The following is a 12370-nucleotide window of genomic DNA, read 5'->3' on the forward strand; positions in this document are numbered from 1 at the left end:
CTGGCATTCCCAATCTCCCCCTCCCTCCCATCGCCTCCGCCAGGCAGACAAAAGCTAAAGCAGCCCCAGCAGCAGAGCCACCCACCCCCACACCCATTTCTTCCCCTTCTGAAGTAGGGCCACCTTTCCCAGAGGCCCTGCAATTGGTTGTAGCTTGTCACTGAGTCCCAGCCAATGGAATGTGAGTGGGAGGGGCCTCTTGAAGGCCTGGCCCCACCCACAAGCCTTCTCTCTTCCTTCTGCGTCCATCAGCACAGAGTTAGGTTGCAGGATCCCAGGTCCCTGGATGACTGTGTGGAGCCCTCACCCATCAGGAACCACCCCTTGGACATCACATGGGTGAGAAGTAGACTTACTGTGTCAAGTCCCTGAGATGTTGAGGTTTACCGGTTGCAACCACTAACGAAATCACGGGTCATTTTGTGTGTAAGTGGAAAATAGAAGGGCCCGTGAGTATTTTTGTTTTTCAAACTGTTACTCCTGTTACTGTTGTTAGCTGCTGCTGAGTTGGTTCAGCTCATGGTGACCCCATGAACAACAGAACTGGACCACTGTGATTTTCAGAAGTAGATCACCAGGCCTTTCTTCCTAGTCTGTCTTAGTCTAAAAGCTTTGCCAAAATCTGTTCAGCATCACAGCAACCCTCTTCCATACGGAAGGCGAGGATTCTACCACTGAACCACTCTGCCCTCACTCCTGTAACAGAGATAAAATAAAATGGAAAAAGTCTTTTCCACCTTCTCCTCTACCTGGCCTCATATGGGGCCCTCTCTGCTACACCTCTCCTTCTTGATCTCATTGTCCACAGTCGTAGCCTCAGTTAGCTCCCATGTGCAGACCCATCTCCAGACCCACATCTCTGACGGCCTGGCCTACGTCCCTACTAGGATGCCTCAAAGGCTCCTCAAAGTCAGTGTGTTCCAAACTAAACCTATGACAGTCCCCCCACTACAAACCCCACTTTCTGCTCAAGGTGCTCAAGTTGGAAACTTCCTGGCACCCCCCGCTGTCCCTTCCACGCCTCCTACCTTCGATCTATCACCAAGCCCTGTTGGTTTTACCTTGTAAATATGTAGCCAATCCATCGCCTCTGTCCCTCCACCGTCACCGCCATCCCCTCCCACCTGGGCCATTGTGTAACCTCCTACCTGGTGCACCCACATCCCTCCTGGTCCCATCCAATCTGTTTCCCACCTTGAGCTGTATGGTCTTTTCAAAATATTAATATTATTTACGTAACCCCCCCCCAAATAAAAATTTCTAGATTTCTCATTGCTTTTAGAAAAAGACAACAGCCTAGTTCTGCCAGCTGGGCTCAACCTACCTCTCCGGACTCACCCCACCCCTTCCTTCAGCTCTTGTGGTCACATGTCCTCTCCTCTGATAAGGGCTCTGCTCCACCTGGGACATGCTGCTTTTCCTACTCAGCCTTCAATTCTCCTCTCAAGTGCCACTTCGTCAAATGACCCTCCCCGACTAGGTCAAATCCCCCTATTATAAACTTTCCTAGAACCATGTACCTCCCCTCAGTAGCGCTCCCTGCTATTGCAACTTTATTGGAGGCTGTATCCTTTGCTGTATCATTATTTGATTCAGCCCTCCTTGGTTCTACCCCAGGGCCTTTGCACTGCTCTGCCTGACATGACCTTCCCCCAGTTATCAGCATGGCTCATCCCTCACCTCCTCCAACTCTTTTCTCAAATGTCACCTTCTAGGTAAAGACTCGTCAACAACCCTATTTAAAGCTGCAACACCATCCCTTCTCCAAACCCCACCCATGATAACTTCATTCCCTGGGTAGTTTCTATCTTTTGACATACCCTTTATTTATTTGTCTTGTTTAATGTGTGTCTCTTCTAAAATGTCACTCCATGCAGTTAGAGACTTTTGTCTGTGTTCTGGGTGCCTAGGACAGTGCACAGAGTCAGGACCCAAAAGATTTGTTAGATAAACAAGTGGATGCAGTACAAACTTTCTAGGCAGGAGTGACTTAGCCATTAGGTACAGCAGGCGCAGGCCAACACCACGCAACACTTTTGGAGCCCTATGAAAATGTTTTAGTTTCTTTTAAATTCAGAAGGAAAAAACTGAACTTTGGGGTCAAATAAAATTCTTTAATATTTAATAGTAATACATTCATAAGGAGCCCTAGTGGCACAATGGCTAAGCGCTCAGCTACTAACCAAAAAGCTTGGTGGCTCAAATCCAATGCTCCTCAGGAGAAAGACCTGTAAACAATAATCTCCAAAGATTGTTGTTGTTACCTGCCGTTGAGTCAGTTCTGACTCACAGCGACCCTAAGTACAACAGAATGCAACACTGGCTGGTCCTATGCCAGCCTCACAATCATTGCTATGTTTGAGCACACTGTTGCAGCCATGGTGTCAATCCATCTCTTTGAGGGTCTTCCGCCTTTTCGCTGACCCTCTGCTTTACCGAGCATGATGTCTTTCTCCAGGGACGGGTCCCTCCTGATAACATGTCCAAAGTATGTGTGACAAGTCTTGTCATCCTTGCTTCTAAGGAGCACTCTGGCTGTACTTCTTCCAAGACAGACTTGTTTTCTTCTGGCAGTCCTAGGAAACCCTATGGGGCAGTTCTACTCTGCCGCATGAGGTCGCTATAAGTAGCAATCAACGTGATGGCACCTAACAACAGCACTCATTTTTACATCAACGCAGTGGTAAAATATAGTTTTTATTTATGTATTTTATGGAGGAAGGGTCCCCTCGGGCAAAAGTGCCTACAGCGCAGAAAAGTCGTAGTGCGCCCCGGTGTCTGGGGCTGGGGAGGGCTGGAAACCTGCCGCGCCCCGCCCGCCCGGCGGTGCCACTTTAAGGATGCTCTGCGGGTACCGGCGCCGGCGGCGGGGATGCAGGCGTGACGTCACGGCCCCGCCCGGCGGGGTGATGCTGCGGCAGCGGCGGTGGGCCGGGGGCGGCGGGGCCGGGACCGAGCTGCGCGCGCGGCAGGCGGGGACCCAGCCTCGGCCAGGGATGCCTCCTGTCTCGACCCACAGGTACCACCCTTTCCTCCCGGGCCTGGCACGGCTGCCCGGGCTCTGTACTGGGGGCGCCTCGACTTAGGCCCCAGGGGATCTGAGCGCCCAGTTTGGGCTGGAGCTTGACACCAAGACCTTTGTTCTTCTTGGATGTCTACTTAATTGAACTGTAAATGAGCCCCCATCTTGACCTCTGAGTGTGGAACCCTCAGGCCCAGAGGGGGGTAGCCGCTTGGTGACAGATTTATTTCACCCTTCGCCAGGAAGGAGAGGAAACCCAGGATCTGCCCTAGGCTTCTGCTCTGTGTAGAGCCTCGGCAGGCCTGCTCCCGGATCACCTGGGCAGGTGTCATCAGCTTCCGCTTCCCCCCTTGCCCGAGGCTGAACCCTCTTGATCCCCAAGGGCCGTTGTCTAACCCCTCCGGGCACCAGGGTTAAGCTTAGGAAGAGCACCAAGGATTTCTGCTTTCTCGAGTCGCCAGTCAAGGTTGAAACGAGAGGCTTCTAAGCCACTCAGTTCATTCCGTCCTCGACAATAAATATCTTCTCAAATGACTTCGGGGGTTACCATTATGTTTCTGTTTTTCAGCTTTTGTAAGGAAGTGGAGTCAGGCGCTTGTGAAATCCAAGTTCGGTGTGCAGCCTGACCTGGGGGTTTTCAGGATAAATTGACCACTGGGTAGGACCCAAATTGCCAAAGACAGAAAGTGAGAAATGGGCCGATACAGTAACTAGCTTAGTAAGTACAGCCCCCTAAGTCCACAGGGCCCCATAGTGGTCTGGGCAGATTTCCTTGGACTACTGAAATGGGAATCGGTAGAAGAAAGAAGAATGGGGAAAGGAAAGTGACCACAAGTGGCCCCATTGAGGGAAGAACCCTTCTCATATAGAGAAGTGGAGAAAGAAATGAAGGGTTTTGCCACACATAGTAAAATAATTTTCATAATTTTAAGCATTCTAATTACATGGACATTGTTTATTTTTATTAATCATTTGCCTCTTCAGCTTTCTTTGGGGTTCATTACTTTAAGCATTCTCTGAGTTCTGAAAGTACAGTAGTGTGTCTGGTGTATAACTTTTTGGGGGCCCAGGGTTATGTGAGCAGTTTTCTTTGGCTGAGTAAATGGTGGTGTAGTGTGATAAACACAGTCTGATGAATATCTGCAATGGGTATTAAAATTCTACTTCATTATTTTATATTTCACTTCCACTCCTTTTTTATGGTATCATTCAAAAATGATTTTTTAGAAGAATTTTTATTGTGGTAATAAAAATATGTATAAAAAACCATTTGCCAATTCAACATCTTTTATCTACAATTTAGTGACATTGATTGTGTTCATCATGTCATGCCACCATCACCCTATCTTTTTTCAAATGTTTCCACCACCATTAACAGAAACTCAGTGCACCCTAAGCAATGGCTGCCCCTTCTCCACTCCCTTCCACTAATAAGCTTTGGTCTCTGTTTATTTGCTTATTTAATCTAAGTGGAATCATACACTATTTGTCCTTTAATGACTGAAGTATTTGACTGAGCCTAATGTTTTCAAGGTCCATCCGTATTGTAGCATGTATCGGGACTTCATTTCTCTTTATGACTGAGTAATATTCCATTTCATGTATGTACCACATTCTATTGATCCATTCATCTGTTGATGGACGCTTCAGTTGTTTCCACCTTTTGGCTACTGTGAATAGTGCTGCAATGAACATTGATGTACAGGTTTCTGTTTGTGTTCCTGCTCTCAATTCTTTCCGGTATATACGGAGGACTGGGCTTGCTGGGTCATATCATAGTTCTGCTTAACTTTTTGAGAAACTGCCAAATTGTTTTCCACAGTGGCTGTACCATTTTGAATTCCCACCTGCAATGGATGAGGGTTCCAATTTCCCCACATCCTCACCAGCACTTGTTGTTTTCCTTTTTTATTTATTTTTTTTAATCATAGTGATTCTACTGGCAGTGAGGTGGTATCTGATTGTGGTTTTGATTTACATCTCCCTAATGACTGATGAAGTTGAGCATCTCTTCATGTGCTTGTTGGCTACCTGTATGTACTCTTTCTTGAAATGTCTGTTCAAGTCCTTTGCCCATTTTTCAGTTGGGTTGTTTATCTTTTTGTTAAGTTGTAGGAGTTCTTTATACATTCTGGATATTGAACCCTTATCAGTGGTTCCCAAACATTTTCTCCCCATCTGTAAACTGTCTCTTCAGAAATGTCTTTTTTAAATGTTTCTTAGAATGAACATTCATGAATAGCTTTTAATAAATGTATCTTACTATAAAAGGGTAATACCGAGCCACAAATCTGAAGGTAAGTTGTTAATGAAGACTTTTTTCAAGCTCAAGTTTAATTCTGGTTTAGATGCTAAAGGGGGTTTAAGTTGGGGATGTGAGGGTCTCACTTTGATAGGGCAGGCTGTAGTGTGTGTTTTAAAGCTGGGGGAGGTGGAGAGAGGATGGCGGAATTGTCACATCACAGGTAGAGTGAGCTAATAGTCTATTTTAAGTAAAAAGGGTCCCCTTTTTCAAAAATATACTTCTTTCATATGCTGTTTAAAGCTGAAATGCCTTCAAACTGGGCCCACAGTTCTTCGTTCCAAAATTAAAGGTAAAGTTTGTAATGCATATGAACTTAGTTGACACTATGGTGTAAAAATGCTGCCAGGAGAGAGAGGGTAAGATGTGCAGTCTGCATGAAGGGCAAGGGGCTGAGCACAGGCTGGAAGGGAGCTGGCCGCTGAGGCTGAATGTGGGGCTGTGACCTGCAGGTATAGTCAGTCATGTTCTGCAACACACCTGCTGCAAAAGGTCTCACTTCTGACTTCTAGAGACAGTCTTACTATGCAGTGTTCCAACTGGCACTCCATTTCTGTGGTTTCAATGAATGAAACCCCAGGGGATGCTAACGGCTACCTGGTTTTTGGAGGCAACACTAGCCAATAAACAGATATATAGGTCTATATAAGGCCTGATGAGGATGGCTCAGGACCAGGCAGTGTTTTGTTCTGTTGTGCATAGGGTCGCTATGAGTCAGAATCGACTTGACGGCACCTAACAACAACAACATAGGGCCTGAGCTAGACCCAGTAAAGAACATAAGCAAGGAGCTTAGCCTTTTAAATTTTACTCTTCATAAAGGAATTATGTCTTTAATAAAACATGTGAGAGAAGACTGAGTCTCTGGCTATGTCACTACAGTATAAAATCTATCTCTTAGCCAGGCTTCAAGCCCTGCAGGATCAGCTAATCCCTCCATGATGGCTTCATCTCTCAGCACACCTCCAGTGTGTCCAACTGTTGTACACATTTCCTTTACATGGTGCTTCCCACTGCTTAGAGCCCCATTCCTCCACTTTTTCACCTAACTCAGGGGCAAGAATGATGTCTTTCTCTTATCTCTGTGATCTCAGTGTCATGGTACCCAGCACTTAGCTATATGGAAGGATGAGTGGGTAGATGGGTGTTTGCAAGGGTGGACGGGTGGATGGGGGGATGGTGGATGAGACAGTGTATGGAAGGTTGGGTGGGTGGGTGGATATGTTGATGGATGGGTGGATGGATGAATATTTGGAAGAGGTAGATGGGTAGGTAGGAGGATGAGTGGATGAGTGGTATAGAATAGCAGATGGAAGGATGGATAGGTGTGTGGGTGTATGGAAGGAAGGAAAGAAGGGTAGATGGGTTGATGGGAGGGTGGGAGGATGGGAGGGTTGGTGGGCGGTGGCTGTTCGGAAGGGTGGATGGGTAAATGGGTAGATGGTGGATGAGAGAATGGATGAAAAGCTGGGTGGATATGTGGATGGATGGGTGGATGTTTGGAAGAGGAGATGGGGATGGAGGATGGGTTGATGGATGCATATAGAAGATGGAAGGATGGACAGGTGAATGTGTGGAAGAAAAGAAAGAAAGAAGGACAAAAAAGGAAGGAAGGAAAAATGAATGGAAGGGTGGATGGGTTAATGGGATGATGGGTGGTTGAGCTGTTGGTTGGATGGATGGATGGATGGATGGATGGATGGATGGATGGATGGATGGATGGATGGATGGATGGATGGATGGATGGATGGATGGAGGATGGATGGATGGATGGATGGATGGATGGATGGATGGATGGATGGATGGATGGATGGATGGATGGATGGATGTGTCATTGGGTTAACACAATATTCTGAATCCTGCTGGGGGCTCTCTAGATCCATTCATCTCCACCATTGGTATCTTCTGAAGAGAAGGAGGACAATCCCTGAGTGGGTGGGATGGTGGTGGGAGTTTAGGATGCAAATCAAGAGTGAGGAATTTTAGAATGATTCATGAAGAAGTTATTGACTAGCATTAGTGACAAGGGAGGTGATATGGTAAGTTAATGTCAGAAATAAGGGCCTCATTTCTAAAGCCTAAAACTAATTTCGAAAGAAAGTCTGTAATATTTATATTTGTAAATGACAAGCATCCTGGTCAGGAAACCTATGAACGTTGAGAATGTTTTTGTAAGTATGGGATCACTCAGGACCAGATTAAGGCATGTGAAGGCCCTAAGCACTGATAATCTGTGGTGCCACTTCCTCTGCTTACTCATGCATTTGGATGGGATATGTGAGTTATATATATGCGTATATATGTGTGTGTGTGTGTTTTAGCTACCCTTAATGTAACTTCTTTTTAAATGCAGCTATAATATTAGCAAATGAATGCAAAAGTGGTGGATACCATTTCACCAGAATGAGGTGAACTGGATTATATATCATTTTTAGTGGGTGCAGAGTACTAAGATTTTTACTATATACCACATTTGCTGCAAAAAGAATATTCCACATGTTCTACAACAAAGAAAATGAGTCAGTGAACTTAGCTGTTTCAATAAATCAATGTAGAATTCTGTTGATCTCCCACAACAAAACACTGACTTTCACCATTTTGCTTTAAATGGCTCATACTTCAATTTTGATGCTTGTTTCTTGATAAATGCTATGACTATAAATGAAAAGATGTCATAAAAGAAAATTTAATGATCAGAAAACAAATATTACAAGAAATTACTGTATTTTATTTTTAGATCTTTCATCTCTAACGTATTATAATTAAAAACATTTCTTTCTATTCTTTGCTCTTACAAATTCTTCAATGATTTCATCACAATCCAGCTGTCAAACATTATCTACTTCCATAATGAATCGTGTCTTTCTTGAATCGTTGTATGCTGAGGGTTTTTTAGTCTCTTTAGGGATGACAATGAGCGTTCTGTTGTGCAGTTTGTGATCATTAAAGTTAGGAATATGGGTAAAGCCATTTCAACATTAGGAAATACGCATTGTATTTTATCTTCTGTTATGGAATCATACATGCCTATGTGAGTAAAATTTGTCTTTCCTGAATCTGTAAACTTAGTTCTCATGTAAGAATGAAATTGTCGTACTTCTCTGTAAAGGTTTGTATTTAAGTCATCGGGATAAGCCTGCCCTAATTTCTTGGCTGCCTTCATGCATTCTTCATCAGGTATATCCACATTGTTTAAGAAGGAAAACCTATTTGAAAGAACTTCATACACTTTCGCCCTTCTTTTCATGCAAGATTCAAGCGTGTCAGTAATGGTGTAGGATGTGCTTATGCGAAATTGATCTCTGGCACTCAATACTTCTGAAGCACTTCCGTCATGTACTTGTTTCTTTCAGGTGCTTCTGTGACACCGAACTGCTTGATAATCAATATTTGCTTTGTTGTGTTTTCCAATTTTTCAAGATCTTCTCTTCAATTATGGAAATAGCCTGTTAATGGCTGGTAGAGAGCTATGCATGCCTTTACATTTACTTCGGAATCTTGGAAAGCTTGACTCATCTGATGAAAATGCTGCAATATGTTATTCCATATAACTGACATAAATATACACGCTCGTGTTTGCATTTTTGTTGGTGATGTTTTCAGCTTCTCTTCTGGTATCTTCTTTTTGTATCTGGGCTTCAGCGATACTTTCTAAGGCATCTAGCTTCTGAGTGTAAGGTTCCAGGACTGCACTCGTTGGCTCAGCATGCATTTCCCAACGTGTATTAGAAAGACATTTTAATACTCCATCGTTGCCTAAATGTGTTTTAAGAACTTCCCACCAGCGATTGCTGTACATGCATGCCATTGCTGCTGAGTTGATTCCAATTCATAGCAACCTTATAAGACAGAATAGAATTGCCCTGTAGGGTTTCTGAGGAGTGGCTGGTAGATTCAAACCGCAGACCTTTTGGTTAGCAGCAGCACTGTGCCACTAGGGTTCCAGCAGTGAGTAAAGGTGGCAAAAAATGGGTAGAGTAACTGAACAGTAGGGAAAAAAAATCAACTGCTTCCGGACAACAGTCTACTGTGTTACGTCCTACAAGGTTAAGTGACTGTGCAGCACATGGCGTGAAAATGGCATATTATTACATTCTAAAATTTTCTGTTACATGCCTTTATAATGCCCTGACATATTGGCAGCATTATTATAGGGCTGGCCTCTGTAGCTGGAAAAATCAATTTTGCAAACTTCACATAAATAGTGAAGTACTTGATTTGCAATTTATTCACCAGTCTGACTTTTTAAACTAGTAAATGTGACAAATTGCTGGACAGGTTTTCTATCTGTTGGAGATACATATCTTAAAACAATTCTTAGCTGATCTGTATGAGAGAGATCAGGAGTTGAATCTACAAACAAATATCAGACTATACTTATTTTACTGAAAATAGTTGATCAAACATTATCAGTTTATTAAGTTTATTAACTCTTCATACGTTGTTTTAGGTATATATGATGGGTTGCCCTTTTTGTGTTACCATATTTTGAGATATGACCTGCTAAAAGTGGATCAAACTGGCAACAAGTTCAAGTAAACCCCAAAATTTCTATTTTGTGGGGATCCAAACACTTCATTTCTTCCTTGAAAAGATAGTCCACATTCAGCCATTGTTAAAATGACAGCAACAACATATTGCAAACAGCTTTCCAATACTGATATTCTTCATTAATTTGTTTCCGGTTCAAGAGTTAAACCAAAGCCATGTCTATGGTTTAAATATGACTACATACAATCTCTGTGAGTTGAATTGTTTTCACGTTTACCAATCATGTTAGAGTTGTGCCAATTGTTAAATACATCCGTAGCAAATTGAGAAATGATTTAGGACTGAATAGTTTGCAAACAAAATGATATACAGAGCCAACTGATGGAGAATACAGTAGACACTCCTTCTTATAATTTTCACCATTATCTTTGCGCCCTAGAAATATATTCTGGCTACAGAACCTTACGAGTATTTTGAAATGGTCCGCTGTGATGTTGACAATCACTTGGCCCTCTTTTGGTCCAACAATTTACATCTTTAGAAGCAAAATTATCCACAAAGCAAGATCTGTAATTCTGTTATTGGTGGGGTCTACAGATGCAACATTTCAGATTCTAAAATAATTTCACTTTCTACACCATTATTAATTTTTTCACTACAGCAAGGAATGGATGCAGAATTTGGAACAAATTCTATTATATTGGAATTGCTATTAGTAATTTCAGCAGTAGTGGTACTAGTACAATGATTTGCACCCAATAAACTCAAGCGCTTAATGGAAGAAGTCTGTTCTGACTCATCATGTTTTAAAAAGGAAGTTAATTTCAGAATTGTCTTTAGGGATTCATAAACCCCTTTCTTTTTATCTTCTGTGAGCTTTGGTTTTTGTGCTCCACTTAGTTGTTACCATTCCATTTTACCTGGATATAAAATTATGTCACCTTTTAAATTTGGGTCTACCATAGAACATAAATTAGAATAATTGAAAATAAATAAAATTTATAAAACAAGTAAAATTTATAAAATAAAATTTACATTCAAATTTGGACATTAACATGAAAATTAGTAAGTAAAAAAATTGATTTTGGCACACGTGATTTTGTTCTTCAGGTCTGAGATAGTCAAAAGAAATAGTACTTACAAGGCGGTAGGAAATAATTTCATTCGTTTGTCATACTATGTTTGTTAGAAAGCCCTTTGCAGATCTCCATGAGTGTTTTTTGTCTTGAAATAATGCTTAAAATCTTGCACACTCGCTTTCCATTGTACTTCAGGATAGATCTTGGAATGTTCTTTTTGACGGTGAATGCAATGCTATTCCTCTTCAATTTGTCATTCTCCATAGAGTATACCATATGATTGTTCAATTCATAATGGCCAATACCAGTCCATTTCAGCTCACTAATGCCTAGGATATCAATCTTTATGTGTTCCATTTCATTTTTGATGACTTCCAAGTTTCCTAGATTCATACTTCATACATTCCAGGCTCCAATTATTAATGGATATTTGCAGCTGTTTGTTCTCATTTTGAGTTGTGCCACATCAGTAAATGAAGGTCCTGAAAGCTTGACTCCATTATCATCATTAAGGGTGACTCTACTTTGAGGAGGCAGCTGTTCCCCATTCATCTTTTGCGTGCCTTTCAACCTGAGGGGCTCATCTTCGGGCACTATATCAGACAATGCTCCACTGCTATACAGAAGATTTCACTGGCTAATTTTTTCAGAAGTAGACCTCCAGGTCCTTCTTCCTAGTCTTTCTCAGTCTGGAAGCTCTCCTGAAATCTATCCACCAAGTGTGACACTGCTGGTATTTGAAATACTGGTGGCATAGCTTCCAGCATCACAGCAACATGCAAGCAACCACAGTATAAAAAACTGACAGATAAGTGGTGGCCTAAGTCGTTGGCATTATGAAAATTGCTCAAAAAAAAAAAAAAAGAACTTGCAGATTGGGAAGGATCTATTTCTCATTCCTCTCTGGCTCTTTTGCCCCTTACTTTCGTAAATTATAACCCCATTAAGTGTATTCAAGATGGGGTGGGGGTGATTTATTTCTTCAGCAAGAGCATTTTAAAATACTGTAAAAGTCTCAGTTCTTCTGATTTGACTAAAAACTCACTCATTCACCTGAAATGAATGGATTTTTGTTAACCTCATTCAGCTGCCTTTAGGTGAGGAGGACATGCACCCGTTAGAGAGTGGAGGTATTGCTGCGACCTTCCATCATGTGAAGGAAGGCACTCACACCACCCTGAGTGCTTGAGGTGCCCGTAGGGTGTTCCTGCACCACGTCTGATCTCAACTCCTGTCTTATCTAGAGCTGCCGTAACAAAAAATACCACAAGTGGGTGGCTGTAAGAACAGATGTGTATTTTCTCACAGTTCTGGAGGCTAAAAGTCCAAATCAAGGTCTCAGTCATGTTGATTCCTTCTGTAGGCCTCTCTCCTGGTTTCTTGTGTATGCTAATGATCCTTGGTGTTCCTTTGCTTGTAGATGGGTCCTCACATGGCGGTTTCCCCCTGTGTGTCTCTGTGTCTATTCTGCTGTTT

General features: G+C 42.6%; 1 protein-coding gene across 1 annotated transcript in view; it reads left to right on the forward strand.

Moving 5' to 3' along the window:
* The window catches only part of SLC45A1 (solute carrier family 45 member 1), a 149764-nt gene that overhangs the window by 120660 nt on the left and 16734 nt on the right, over positions 1-12370 (forward strand). The window lies entirely within an intron of this gene.

The sequence above is a fragment of the Elephas maximus genome, chromosome 3 (genome assembly GCF_024166365.1).
Source record: "Elephas maximus indicus isolate mEleMax1 chromosome 3, mEleMax1 primary haplotype, whole genome shotgun sequence".
Classification (NCBI taxonomy): Eukaryota; Metazoa; Chordata; class Mammalia; order Proboscidea; family Elephantidae; genus Elephas; species Elephas maximus.